This window comes from Bubalus kerabau, chromosome 10 (genome assembly GCF_029407905.1).
Source record: "Bubalus kerabau isolate K-KA32 ecotype Philippines breed swamp buffalo chromosome 10, PCC_UOA_SB_1v2, whole genome shotgun sequence".
Classification (NCBI taxonomy): Eukaryota; Metazoa; Chordata; class Mammalia; order Artiodactyla; family Bovidae; genus Bubalus; species Bubalus kerabau.
Genome location: NC_073633.1, coordinates 55,249,131 through 55,264,093, shown reverse-complemented (window position 1 = coordinate 55,264,093; position 14,963 = coordinate 55,249,131). Strand labels below are relative to the sequence as shown.

At 40.7% G+C, this 14,963-nt stretch overlaps 1 long non-coding RNA gene across 2 annotated transcripts in view; it reads right to left on the bottom strand.

The window, feature by feature from the left end:
- Positions 1 to 5,057: 5,057 nt before the first annotated feature.
- The window catches only part of LOC129621379 (uncharacterized), a 454,544-nt gene continuing 444,638 nt past the window's right edge, over positions 5,058 to 14,963 (bottom strand). Inside the window, exons 12-13 of one of the 2 annotated variants that reach the window (XR_008699277.1) lie at positions 8,417 to 8,508; positions 5,058 to 5,829 (exon numbers count right to left, since the gene is read on the bottom strand). This is a non-coding gene — a long non-coding RNA (uncharacterized LOC129621379). The remainder of the gene's footprint in view (positions 5,830 to 8,416; positions 8,509 to 14,963) is intronic. The other variant, XR_008699273.1, reaches the window with a different exon arrangement.

Below are 14,963 nucleotides of genomic sequence, written 5' to 3'. Positions count from 1 at the left end.
TCCCTCCCCACCATTTTACAGATAAGAAAACCAAGGCTGAGACTGGAAATTATAAAATGAGGATGAGAAGACTTTCACTGCAGGGTTTTCCAGAGAATTAGGCAAGCACAGATGCGTGAAGAGGAGTCCCAGCACATCCATCAGTTAAGTGTGGACCCCATGATGACTGGTGCCAGCAGGAGTTACATATCTCTTTGAAAGGACGTGCTTTCTTCCCTGGGGCCTGGGCTTGGAATCTCTTGAAAGTGGAGCCCAGGTGTCAACCCACCTGAAAAGGTAGTACTGACGTGCTGGGTGCCAGGGCATTTCTGCTGCAGAGCATGCCAGGATTCCTGTGGTTTCATCGGGTACACCGCGGAGGTGCAGCCAACCACCAATGAACTTTCCACAAAGACAGTTTGCTTCACACGGATCTCCATCCATAACCTTTACTGGTCTCTGTAGAGTCATTACGACCATTAGGCTGTGGACTCAGCACTGCTTTAGCTCTTAAGTTAATACAACCGAGACTTTTTTACTTTCCTATTGGGAAGGAACATGTGCCATTTTAGTGATTTCTTAGATCATTCCATAAGTAAATCAAATATTCTTTCAAGCCCAGTTATCAAAACTGTGTCCTCTGATACCACGTCTTCCATCAAACTGCAGTAATCCAGACCAACACATTTTAAACCTCTGCTATCTCCTAATACCATCCCTACTAGATAGAGTAATTAAATTTGTACTTTTTTTTTTTACAAGTCGTACTCAATAAATCTGAATAAATTAACAACGCATTACTAAGACTGCTACATTAAATTTGCATAGTGCATTTAATGAATATGCAACTGCAAGTGAAAAGGTCTGCTACTGCGAACCTCCCACATTAGCATAACTACTTCCAGCATGTTTCTTAAATAATGCACTCATTTGCACATCACTGACTTGGCTAATTCTAACTTCAGTCAGGGTAGCCTTGTAATTAAGACTCTTGCTTTAATTTTTAATGAAGTTTATGTTACATCAATCCTGACAGTAATGAGGGGACATGGAAACAAAAAGGCTGCTAATAATTAAATTCACAAACCAGTTTGAGGGATAATAATTCCTGAGGAGAAATTACATGACTAATTATTAATTAAATATTCATACTATTGCACAGCCATCTCACTTAACTGCTCTTCTTGTTGGTAATAATATTGAGCTGTGGATGACTTTTGCCAACCATTCGGAGTTTAAGGTCTCTGGTTAATTTTAGTGCGCCGTTAATCAATATGACACAAAAAATAAAATTGTTTTAATTGGTATCATTTTATTGTGTCTAAATATTACTACAGTTGGTTTAGTTTGTGGAGAATTAATCTAGTTAGTCGGTGCCTGTTTTATGGAAACATAAATCCAGTTTATATCCATAAACATCTAATGGCAGGACAACTTGACCTTTTTTTTTTTGTAACATTACTGTTTACAGATAATTACACCAACTCTTTAAAAGGTTATTTAATAGCTTTGCATTCATCACAGTAAAATGAAAAACATGCAATATTATTTAACTCCAGCCTGTTCTGAGGAGGTCTCTAAGACCCCCATTTACCCCCGCTGAAAAGTAAGCAATATTAATGTGTGGGTTTTTAGGAAACGTATGAGAGTTTTCTTTGAATGTGTACAGATTTACTGTTTGGGTCTGGATCGGCAAATGTCTAACTCATAACTGAGATGTGATCTGATAAAGAAGAAAATGTTTATTATTGTTATAACTTCCCATTGCAAGAAAACATAAGGATGGAGGTTTTATGAGTCTGGAGATCAGAAATGGCAACAATTTCCCTACAAAATTCAGTAAACAAACATTACAAAGCCAGAGAAATTACTATGATGAGACCTAATTGGCTGCAATATTTATTGTAGACATGCTTTTTTCCCCTTCTGTTTTCAAAGCAGTATTTAGGCATCTGCATTTTTTAACGAGAAAGTCCCCATCTGTAGGCAAGTTTAGCAATGACAAGAAAAGATCAACAATATTTAACTGGATAACATTAATCATTAAATTTAAACAGATCATGACATTCGTTTAAAGCTCTGATAAATTCAGAACAAGAAGCTTCACGAGACCATTATGCATATTATAAAATTAAATACTCATAGGAAAGGGATCATTTTATCCTGCAGGGGCCTTTGGAAATTCTGGGCCAGGGCAAACATTTTGTTTGTCTAATAATTCAAACTAGGTGATTCATCAAAGTGGACCAAGTCTATGACCGTCAACCGTGGGGCAAGGATTTCCCTCAGCTACTCTTGACACTTTACTACAATCTGACAGGTTTGTAGGGCATCATTACTGGACCTGGTGTGTATCAATTGCCCCGTTTTACTAAATCTTAAAAATCTTTTCAAATTTTCTTTTTTAATCTACTCGCTTAAACTAACACCTGAAGGCAATTGGAAAAGACCACTGGCCGTGAAATAATTTACAGGCACGGGTCAGTGTAAAGATGTAGGGTTTGGGTCACTGGTCTTGCTTTTTAATTCATTCATTTCAGGAAACTTTTTATGCACCTGAATGGCAGTAAGACCTCCAGACTGGGCAAAGTGAAGGCACAGAAGCAACCAGGTCCATGGGTTAACATCTGGGGCACTTGTTCTGTTCTGGAGGAACATGCAGAATCCTGCCTTTTTTTAAATTCATTGCTGTGTGCAAGCTATATCTGTCCCAGGTCTAGAAGATGAAGGGAACCATCCAATACCAAGGAGACCTGCTGACCAGAAAGACCCCATTATAGCCTTGTAGGGATGTGACCAGAGTGCCAGAGAGGGTTAGGACTTGGAAACCAGAAACACCCAGGTTCCAGTCTCCCTTGGTCTTAGTGAGCAGCTTTAATAACATTACCTCTCTCTGAACTGTGATTTCCTTTTCTGAATGGGGATGCTCACATCACTTCAGCAGGCTGCTGTGAGAATTAGTCACATAGGCAAGTGTGCTTAACTCTGTGCCAAGCTCATGAGAGACTATCACAAAATGCCAGTGATCCTTATCATGCCATATCCTTATCATGATAAGGATCATCCTTATCCTTCCTTCATCCTCCCAAGGAAGACTGTCAGAAAGTTTGCCATTGGAGTCACTCCTTTGAGATAAAGAACACTGTCTCAAGGACTTCTTTTTTCTTTTCTTTTTTCAAAATGCAGACTATATACCTTGAAAGGGATTGGCAAATATCAAGTCAGCTCTGGTCACCAAAACCTTTGTGTGAGTTAATGTACCAGTTCCATTTTTTCTGTAACAAAGACAGATAAGGCAGTACTTGAGAGGTGAGTTAGTAGAAGGAAAAGGGTTGAAGTGGAAGAGGAGGATATGGAAAGGGGAGGTGGAATTGTGAGGGAGAAATATTATGTATGTTTGAGCTGTTTAATCACAAAGGTACAATAAAAGGAACTCTAAGAAAAAAAACGAAAACAAAACCTACCTGGTGGATATGGATTCCAATGTTCTTGAGCTTCAGTCCTGTAAAATGACAACTATTAAGAGTCTGATGACCACGCATCACTATTTTTCTAGAATGGCTTAATTTCAGTTACCCTGGTATCTCTTAGGACTTGTTTGGGGGAAGGGGGAAGAGGTAGTATGTCATAAATTGTCTCCAATGACAGGCCCATGTTGTGATGGGAAAAGAAGGAAGGGCACATGGCTTCAGTAAGTATTTAATGAGCATCATCAGATACCTATCTTAAATGCCAAGTACCCCAAAGAGAAAGCTTTTTCTCCCACCTGTTTTCTCCACACTCCTTAGCAGATTGTCCAAGAAATCACCACACACAGCTACTTTACCTGTAGCCATACCAGGGCGGGGTAGCTTGAGGCAAGTTCCTGGTGTCTGGCTCTCTCTGGCCCTTTTCTAGGAAGACATGCAATGGAGAAATAGATTCTGAGTTGGATAAATTCCAGCCCCCTCACTCTACTTGCTGTGTGACTTGGATAACTTGTTTGACCTCTCCAAGCCTCAGGTGTAGATGGGGAGATCACCGTGTGCCTCACGGATGATGCTGAGGGTTACAGGATATCCATGTGAAAAGGTCCAGGTAATTGTACATAGCAATCCCTTTTCTCTAGCTCAGGATCAAGCCCGATCTCCTTGTGAGGCGTAAGGACTATTGCTGGAAGAGATTTACATATGGATTTCAACGTTCTTGAGTCTGTTTCTATAATACCACATTTATCATTTTTTTTCTTGACCAATCATCTAGGTTTTCAAGCTGAGGCTTTATTTCAATTCTGCAGTCCAGTGGTTTGTCTAAATTGTCATGAGGATTAGAAAATTATTTGTAAAACAACAGTATCTGGTACATAGCAAGTGTAGTGCTAAGTTGCTTCAGTAAGGTTCAACTCTTTGCAACCCTATGGACCATAGCCTGTCAGGCTTCTCTGTCCATGGGATTTTCCAGGCAAGAATACTGAAGTAGGTGTAAATAAATTAAAATTTCAAAACCATGAATCCAATCCATTCTTATTTGTACCCTTTCTTCATCTGTCCACATAGTCCATGATCAATAAATGGCAGACATATATACAATTTCTTACCTCTGTGCTTTTGCAAATGTGGTTCCCTTTGACTTGAGTGACTTTCTTTTTCTACTCAACCACCTGTCAAACTCCTATTCATACTTCAAAACCCAAATAAAAAACTACTTCCATAAAGGCTTCCTTAACATTTCTTCTCTTGTCACTATTTTTTCTGTGCTTCCTCTGTAGTGTGCCCATCCTTCTATTACACTTTGCCCTCTGGGCTATAGGTAATCTATTTTCCCTCTTCCTACAAGAGAAGGACTATATACAGTATTTGTATCCCCAGTTCCTTGTATACTGCAGGGCACACTTGGCACTGCTCAGATATTTGTGGACTCAAAATTGAATTCATGTGACATACAGCAATTCCATGATTATTTCATAAACATGAACATTAGAATTTCAATATACATCTTATAGTAACACAGTAATTAAGGGACAAAATGTTTCTTTCTTCTTTTTCTTTTTTTAAGAGGCCATGGTAATAAGATACAAGCAGATGTGTGAAAGTGGAATGAAGGTGGGAAAAGGTGAGGAACAGAGTGATGTGTACATTATAAACAGCAATTTCCTACAAGTTAGGATCAATGAAACATTCATTGACATCATCAGTGGTTATGCAGTAACAAATTTAAAATTCCTGTCTGAGTTTTAATTAAAAGAACCACTAAATGTCCCAAGTCAGTTGGCACATATGTACATTTTTTCCCATGGTTATAAAATTATCTGTTATGATGTTGAGCCTGAATCCAAGAGTGTTTGTAGGCTACAATGTTGACATCTTTCCTCATTAATCCAAGAACCAGAAGCTGTTTGATGTGAAAGCAAACAAGTAATGATTTTAACTCAAGATGCATGGATGCTTGCTAGGAATGGACAGGTAGATTATACACTCTCAAAGCAGCTGACCAACCACTACCATCTCCTGAGCATTTATGATATGGCCAACATAGGAGATACGGAGCCCACAGTCCAGTGGCTGCACCTTTTCACAGTGAGACAAGTCTTCACAGAGGATGTCTGAAGTTAGGAAGAAATGCTGGAGTTCAGAATGAAGAGGGAAAATCACCACAGGCTAGCACGGTCCTTTTCATCCTCTTGTCCCTGAAACATCGATCAGCACCCTTAGATCAGTTCTCTGCCTTCTTCTCTTCTGTCAAAGACAGTCATTTGCAGAGGTTAAGAGTTCAGATCCAGGAATTTCCTGGTGGTTAGGACTTCACACTTCTATTGCAGGGAGCGCCTTTTTGAGCCCTGGTTGGGGAACTCAGATCCTGCAAGCCATGGAGCTGCCAAAAAAAGAAAGCTCAGATCCAGAGTCACCTTTCTCGGTTCAAATCCTAGCTCTTCCCCTCATTAGCTGTGTGACCATAAACACATTACTTCATCTCTGTGCCTCATCTCTGGAATAGACATTGCTAAGAGAATAATACTTTTAGTGTAGTATCATTTTCAAATTGGAAGAAACCCTATATTCTTGTGTGAGAACAGAAAAAGAGTGGTAGGATACAAATTATATGTTAACACTGAATATCTGTGAGTGGGGAAAATTGTTAATATTTTCTATATTCACCTTGATATTATTTTAAAAATCCCGTAAAATAACTAACAAGAAAAGAATGGGAGATTGAGGAACTGATATCCCTTCTGTTTCTAAAGAGGATTTTTGACTGGTTCCAGGAAAAATAAACATATGATAACACTGTGAATATACACAGTAACTGTTGACTCCTGGGTTTCGGCCTGCTTGCTACAATCCCAGCCAGCTAACATGGGAGGTAGCTGGTATAGAACATGCTTTCCAGGCAACAGTTCTCTCAGTGTGTCCCAGTGGCTGTGTGGAGGGAAAAATATAGGATTGAATGCAATAAAACCAAGGGAGAAACAACAAATCTGCAGTCTCCTGGCACATGTGGATACCTTCTTTTCATGGTTAGAAATTGTCAAGATATTGGCGCCTGTGCCTCTCACGTTCCTCTCACATTTACACATGGAATTTCTTATCATAAGGAAGGTGCCTCATTGTCAGAGCCACTGGGCCAAGGGAGTGCTCAGTGTAGCTGATATTTTTTAAAATTTATTTTTATTGAGTATAGTTACCTTATAATGTTGCGTTAGTATCTACTGCATAGCAAAGCAAATCAAATTAGGTCACCACACAGCACTGAGTAGACCTCCCTGTGCTATACAGTAGCTTCTCATTAGTTACCTGTTTTATAGTGTGTACATCTTAATCCCAATTCGTCAGCCCCAGTATAGTTGATATTGAAGCCAGAACCCTACTTTGCAACCTCCCATGATGTTCTTGGCCTCCTCACTCCTGGAGTCAAAAGTGTACAAATTATTCCAACTTTGCCCACCTCTCCTTGATTTGTTTCTCTCTCCATAAAGTGCTATGGAAATTCACACCTTTTTTATAAATTTCTTAACTTAATTCATTTTATATCTACTGATCTACTTCGATCTCTTTCCTTCCTCCAATACAGTGGATTCCTACTCTGAATCCTCTCTTTGATCAATGCCATCCATACAGTGTTTCCTCCTTCTTGCTTCACTATGACAAAAGCATTTGCTGATCTTATTCATCATCTCAGTAATACCACTTGCAGTGGTTATACATTTGATAGACTAAGTCATGGTTTACTCAAATATCCTCTAATTGGTTGAACACGTGCATTGTTCCAATTCTCCACTGTTGGGAATGGAATTGCAAAAAATATTTTATAGCATGAAACTTTAAAAATTGTTTACTATTTATCTCACTTTAGAACAGAGTCTAAAAAGTGAAGATGATGTTGATGTTTGATTTTCTTGGGGAAAAAAAGCTTTATCCTCTATTAAAAATCAATCACTTCTCAAACATATTCATGAATGTTCCAGGTTCTTCTGTAAGGGATGAGGAACAGAAATGCTTTCCTTTCAGTTAAATGATATATTCTTTTCTTTCCCCCTTCTTTCTCCTCTTTACCTTACTTTCTTCTTAGAAAATCAAAACAAACCCCAAAGCACAAACCTTAGGGGAGCACTGTCAGCGCCGTCCCTCCAATCATACAGTTATGGGCCAGTTATTTTACATCTTTACTGGATCGTTCCCTTTGGTGTAAGCAGGCCCCCCCATCCATGGAATCCTTCAGGCAAGAATAATGGAGTGGGTTGCCATTTCCTTCTCCAGGGGATCAACCCAGGGAATGAACCCAGGTCTCCTGCATTGCAGGCAGATTTCTTTCCCACCAGCACCACCAGAAAAGCTCATCAATCCCATCCAGTGCTAAAGGTCTTTGAATCCTTAAGCCTGTGTTTAGTCTGCTTTGACCCAGCCCTCCTTTTTCAAGTGCACCCTTCTCTGCTTTCATTATTAGCAACTAAGAATGTTCAATTTGTTAGAACTAACTAAGCAAGCAAATACATAAATAGGAAAAGGTACTCTTAAGAAAGGTGTTGGGCAAACACTTTGTCACAGTCAAAGCATTTCCTACTTCTTGCTTCTTTACCTTTTCTACTTCTTCTACCTGGAAAGGTAAATCATGGTTACAAAAGATTTTCTGGAGAGCTGACAAGGCTGACCTTTATAGGGAATGGTATCTCCTTTTCTTTTGCAAATGTACTCCTGTACCCCAAAAGGTTTAGCATTACATTTTCAGAATGGTCCTGCCTTTGGTGGTATGAGATTTTGGGGCCAGGGAAATCATACCCCTTGCCCATTTTATAAGTCATGACAACAATAATAGTTTCTAATTGACAGGTATTTTATAATGAGAAAAGCACTTCTACCTGTGTTCTGCTATTTATTCTTCCATACAAGTATATGTGTGAATTAGGTGGTATACAAGTGTTTCTTCTTACTTTATGAAGAAGCCCGAGACTCTATAGAGTTACCTGCTTAAGACATGACAGCCAGGCCTCTTGGATTTGGATTCGATGACTCCAGATTCAGTGTTTTGTTTTGTTTTTTTCTGGCATTGATTTACCTGGAAAACAACCAAATATATTTAAGTGAACTGAATAATATGGTATTTATGAACCTTAGAAATCTTAGGAAATATGATATTCTAAATCGGAAATGTATAGTTCTTTCAAAGATTAATCAGAAAATCCTCTTGCTTTCCTCTATTAAAAATGAATCTACAGGGGACTTTTCTGGTGGTCCTGTGGTTAAGACTCCATGCTTCCACAGCAGGAGCATGGGTGTGATCCCTGCTCAGGGAACTAAGATTCCACATACTGTTCAGCATGACCAAACATTTTTAAAAATTTTTTTAAAAATTCTTTTAAAATGACTCTAAATAATAAGAAAGACAAGAATAATTCACATAATTTAACCTAAAATACCTACTGAAAATTCACTGTGTGCTACCATGTGTATATGGGCTTCCCAGGTGGCTCAGTGGTAAAGAATCCACCTGCCAATGCAGGAGATGCAAGAGACCACGGTTCAGTCCCTGGGTCAGAAAGATCCCTTAGAGAAGGAAATGGCAATCCACTCCTGGATTCTTGCCTGGGAAATCCCATGGACAGAGGAGCCTGGCAGGCTACAGTCCAAGGGGTCACAAAAAGAGTTAGACGTGACTTAGCGACTGAAACAGCAATCATGTGTACATACAATAAAAAATTACTAACCTCTCCAAATCTGTTCGTGGATCTGTAAAATAGAAATAGTATTGCTTTCTTCCCCAAAGAGCTGTGATGTAAGACCTAGTTGAGATAATAGTTATCTCAGTTTACAGATCCACAAACAGATTGGGAGAGGGTAGTCGTTTGCCAGAGTCAGAGCCAGAGGTAAGGAAGGGAGGCAGGTCTTGACCTGGGTCTGTTCAACTCCACAGCTGGAGTTTACAGCATGGTTTTACACTGCCTCTCCAAATCTCTCACAACTGAAAACCAGATTTCAGGATGAGGTGACAAGCTTGGAAATTCTCTGATTGGGGTTGTAGATGGGTTGGGATGTAGGCACCACACTGCTCCCATCAAACACCTGACTCCTTTCTCACTATTCCCATCAGGTTCCTTCAACCCCTGTAAAGATGAAACAGCAGACTGGAATATTCAGGAAAAGTAATTTTACTACTTTTGACCAACTCTGATAGTGAAAAATGTCTTCCTTACATTGAGCTAACCCCCAGCTCCTACTGGACTCCATCCACAGAACCTGGTTTTAGTTTTGAGGCTCCAGAGAAAAGGTCTAATGGTTCATGTAGCATGAAATTTGGAGACAATTACAGTGTGTCCTCTCCTCTGAGTCTGCTCTCCTTTAGGATAAAAAACTAGTTTTTTCAGATATTTCTCCAATGACATAATTTCAACCTTACTGCCTTGGTGAACGGAGAAGGCAATGGCACCCCACTCCAGTACTCTTCCCATGGATGGAGGAACCTGGTAGGCTGCAGTCCATGGGGTCGCTAAGGGTCGGACACGACTGAGCGACGTCACTTTCACTTTTTACTTTCATGCATTGGAGAAGGAAATGGAACCCACTCCAGTGTTCTTGCCTGGAGAATCCGAGGAATGGGGGAGCCTGGTGGGCTGCCGTCTGTGGGGTCGCACAGAGTCGGACATGACTGAAGCGACTTAGCAGTAGCAGTAGCAGCCTTGGTGAATGTACTCGTTTTAAAGTGAACATGATTCTCTAGATGTAGTCAGCCCAGAGAAGAACAGAATTATTTCCTTCTCTTATAAATGCTCTAGATCTGCCCAAGAGACCACTAGGCTTTCTTGCCCTGATACTGTTAGGTTATATTCAGTTCATAATGTACAAAGCCCCTGGATCCGTGTCAGACAACATGCTGATAAGTCATGTGTGGCCAGTGCTGTGCTTGTGCAAATGCCTTCTTTTTTTAAAGCTTTTATTAGAATACAGTTGCCTTACAATGTTGCATTAATTTCTGCTGTACAGTACAATGAATCAGTTATACATAGGCATGTATCCTATCTTTCTTAGATTTCCTTCCCATTTATTACCACAAAGCACTGAGTTCCCTGTGCTATAGAGTAGGTTCTCATTAGTTTCTGTTTTATACATAGTAGTGTATATATGTCAGTCCCAATTGCCCAATTCAGCAAATGTCTTTTTCTGATCAAATGCAAACGTAAACTTTTACTTCTTATATTACTTTATCATCTGTTTAGGTAGATTTGGCTCCCAAATCTAAACTGTTAAGATTCTAAGCCAGTTTTATTCAAGTCATTATAGAAAAATCAAATCCAGCCTTTAAAATAGCCACACTAAGGTCTCTAGAATTAATGAGTCATAGTTTATCAAGTATCCCCTTATTGACAGACTAAATCATTTGTCTAGTTGCTAATTTGTTTGGTGACTGTAAGCAACACTACAAGAAATATGTGCATACTCACATATATATCCTCACATAATGGAGTTTCATTTCTAAAAAATGGTCTCAGAATCAGCATTGCTGGGTCAAGCGTGTGTACTGCTATAATCCCAGTAGATATTACCAGATGATTTTACTGAAAATTTGCAACTGTTCAGTAATGCTGTCAATATATGGGCTAGTGAGAAGAGTTAGAAATAAAGAAAAAAGTAGGACAGTGAAATCAGCTAGGACTGAAATAAGTCTTTGAAGTTTTATATAGTGCACATGTCTTGCTTGATAAGCAGGAAAAAAAGGTTAAAGAAACTAAATGAAAAATTTCCTCATAAATCTTTTTGTTAATAAGCCCGCCTCAACAATCATCTCTCCCTCTGTACTCCTGAAGTATTTATTGTTTGCAACACTCAGAATCTGTTCCACTTAGGAGGCAATTAATCATAGAGGACATGACCACCAACCCTTCTATTGTCACAATGAGCTGTCATTCAAGAGCTTCATTGCCATTCACACCTTCAAGACACAAGAGCTCAGACTTGGAATCCAACTCACCAGGGCTCAAATTCCAGCCATTTACCTATTTCCCCAGTGTGTAACTTTGAGACATTACTCAGAAGCTCTAAGTTTCAGCTTCTGCATCTGTAAAATGGGCCTGATGTTGCTTTCCTTGCACATTTTCCTTGTTTTCAGAATTAATAACACAATGGACATAAAGCCCCTGGAAGAGCACTCAGCACATACTGCTATTGGGCAGTTAATGATTGTACATACCCCGAACACAGAGTCACAACCAGCATTAACTGAGCGCTTCGGTACTGGGTATTTTGCAAAGTACTTTGTGTGCCCTGTCTTACTTAAAACTAAACTGTAACTCATGCATGTAGCCACTCAATACATTAAGAATAAGGTAAGCACTATTATGACCTCTAGGTTTCCCTGGTGGCTCAGACAATAAAGAATCTGCCAGCAATGCCGGAGACCCAGATTTGATCCCTGGGTTGGGAAGATCCGTTGAAGGAGGGCATGGCAACCCACTCCAGTACTCTTGCCTGGAGAATCCCCATGGACAGAGGAGCCTGGCAGGGTACACTCCATAGGGTCGCAAAGAGTCGGACATGACTGAGCAACTAAAGCACAGCACACCTTATGACCTCTATTTTATACATGAGAAAATAAGAATCAGAAAGGTAAAGTTTAACTTGTCTAAGGTCACAGACCTAGTAAATATCAGAATAGGGACTGAAATCCAGATCTAGCTATAAAATCTTCATCCAATAAATGGCAATTATCATAATTACTAATAATATTCTTGACTGCCTTAATTAATATAGCTTAAGCCATGAGCCTTAATGGAACCTCAGTAATGGAAGGATGGAACTCAGTAATGGAACTTAAAGGAGGATGGGTGAGTGAAGGGGATCAGTTCAGTTCAGTTGCTCAGTCATGTCCGACTCTTTGCAACCCCATGGACCCCAGCACGCCAGGCTTCCATGTCCATCACCAACTCCGGAACTTGCTCCAACTCATGTCCACCGAGTCTGGGATGCCATCTAACCATCTCATCCTCTGTCATCCCCTTCTCCTCCTGCCTTCAATCTTTCCCAGCATCAGGGTCTTTTCCAATGAGTCAATTTTTCACATCAGGTGGCCAAAGTATTGGAGTTTCGGCTTCAGCATCAGTCCTTCCAATGAATATTCAGGACTGATTTCCTTTAGGATGGACTGGTTGGATCTCCTTGCAGTCTAAGGGACTCTCAAGAGTCTTCTCCAACACCACAGTTCAAAAGCATCAATTCTTTGGTGCTCAGCTTTCTTTATAGTCCAACTCTCACATCCATACATGACCACTGGAAAAACCATAGCCTTGACTAGAAGGTTCTTTGTTGACAAAGTAATGTCTTAATATGCTGTCTAGGTTGGTCATAGCTTTTCTTCCAAGGAGCAAGTGTCTTTTAATTTCATGGCTGCGGTCACCATCTGCAGTGATTTTGGAGCCCCCAAGAGGAAAGTCTCTCTGTTTCCATTGTTTCCCCATCTATTTGCCATGAGTGAAGGGGATAACCTTGTTTAGGTTGTAGTCAGCTCCCACATTGCAAAGGACTAGCACAGTCTAGGCAGGTCATTATACTCCTCCACAGAGTCTAGGTATGGAGTGGACTCTGTACCACCAGAAAGTGGCAGTGTGGAGGGACCTGGTGCAATCTGAGGGACCAGAAATGGGGTTGGTGAGATGGCCCAGTCTCTAGGGAGAGGGGATTGGGAATACTTCAGCTCTAGTCATGATGGGATTTTCATCCCACAGACTCAGGGGTCAAATCAGAAACAGTGTGAAAGCTCAGTGGTGATGACATGGCCATGGTGGGGGCTGGAGAGGACCAGAGCTCTGGGTCCATGGTACCAACATCCTGCCACGGGCTTTGGTATAGGAAAGCCAATAGCTCCCAGGCCTCCGTGCCTGCTGCCAGGGGAAATCAGGAGTGGAAGGAACCTTTGTTCACCTGGCCCATTCAGTCTCCATCAAACTCAGCCATGATTAATTAGCTCCAGAGAATATGCTGATATCCCAAGCTTTGGAGACCTTACCCTGTGTTTTGTGTTCAGATAGAACCTTTTGCCTCTTAAAACCTTCGTCTAGCTCTTGATTCAAAAGAATACATTAAAAAAACACATCAATTAAAAGTTAACACCAAGCAACATGTCACATATCCCACATGAACAGCAATACCAGTCTCTTAGGTGCTCATCAACAGCAGCTCTGCCTATGATCCTGCCAGTTTCAGCACCTTCCTGATCTCATGCTCTCCGGCTCTTTCCTCTTAAAGCTCAGAAAATGGTAGTGTGTGAGCCTCAGCGTGCGTCTCTCTGTAAAGCACCCACTTACGTAACTCTTCCAACCACTATCTCAGAATATGTCAGCACAGTTGGCTTGACAGTGTTTTTTAGATTTAAAATTTACACTCAACACTTCAAAAGTCTGCCAGTAAGCCTGTTGAAACTTCCAATGTAAAAGCTCAGAAATTTTAATAAGCACTAGACGACACTCACAAATCAAAAGCGTTTCTTTGAATCCCTTGCTGCAGGGATTCGGGAAGAGTAATTAGAAAAATTGAGATAACACCTCCCTAAATTAAACCAATCCTGCCCTCTCCAGAGGTTTTCATCAAATGCAGGGGAAGGAGTACCGGTTTAGGAACTAGAAGAGCTGGAATTCTTTCCTGGCACTTGCTGGCCATGTGACTTAGGGTAACTGGGCTTATCTTTCTGAGTCTCTGTTTCCTCACTTGTAAAAGAGGGGAATTCAAAACCTCATGGAAAGATTGGGAGGATCTAATGGGATGATGTACTTGAAAGCAGCTGTAGCCTCGTAGCTGAGACCCTGCTCTTCCTTCTCCTTTGAGAGTCATTGTACATTGATTTGCTTTCAAGGGAGGGACATTTGTCACCACATTTGAATGGCCAGCTTGGCAGAAGAAGACTCAGAACTAGTATTCTAACCTTACTGAGTTGTCTGCGAAAGCCACCTTTATCTCTGCATCTTATGACCTGATCTAGGACAAATGGGGTTTGACCAGATGTTCGTAAATGTCTCCTCTCGATCTGTGATTTGAGGTTTCACCTATTCATTCAGCATCCCCACTTCATGAATTATCTGGAGTAGTGACAAGACAGAAGCCCATCTTTTCTGCCCTGGCAGATGAGCCATCTCACTGGTGGGTTCTGACTTGTCTGTGTTTCTGTCCTGTTCTATGCTGTGACAGCATTTAATTCTCAAAAGTACCTTGTGAGTGTGGTTGGGCAGATATTACTGTCTGGCATCATTTTATAAATGATGCAAGGGAGGAACCAAGTGGGTGGAGAGATCCGCCTAGACCACATAGGTAGTTGGAGAAGTTCCCTGGACCACTGAAGGGAGTGACTGTGAGGGGAATCAGTGGACACAGAGAGCCCCGTCTTACCACTGCCCTGAGTCCACTTTTGACAGAATCATCATCTCTTGCCTGGGGTAGCTTCATCCCCAATCTGCCTACTTGTACCCTTACCCCACAGTCACTTCTCACTAGAAGCAAAGTGATGCTTTGAAAATATGTTAGTTCATGTTC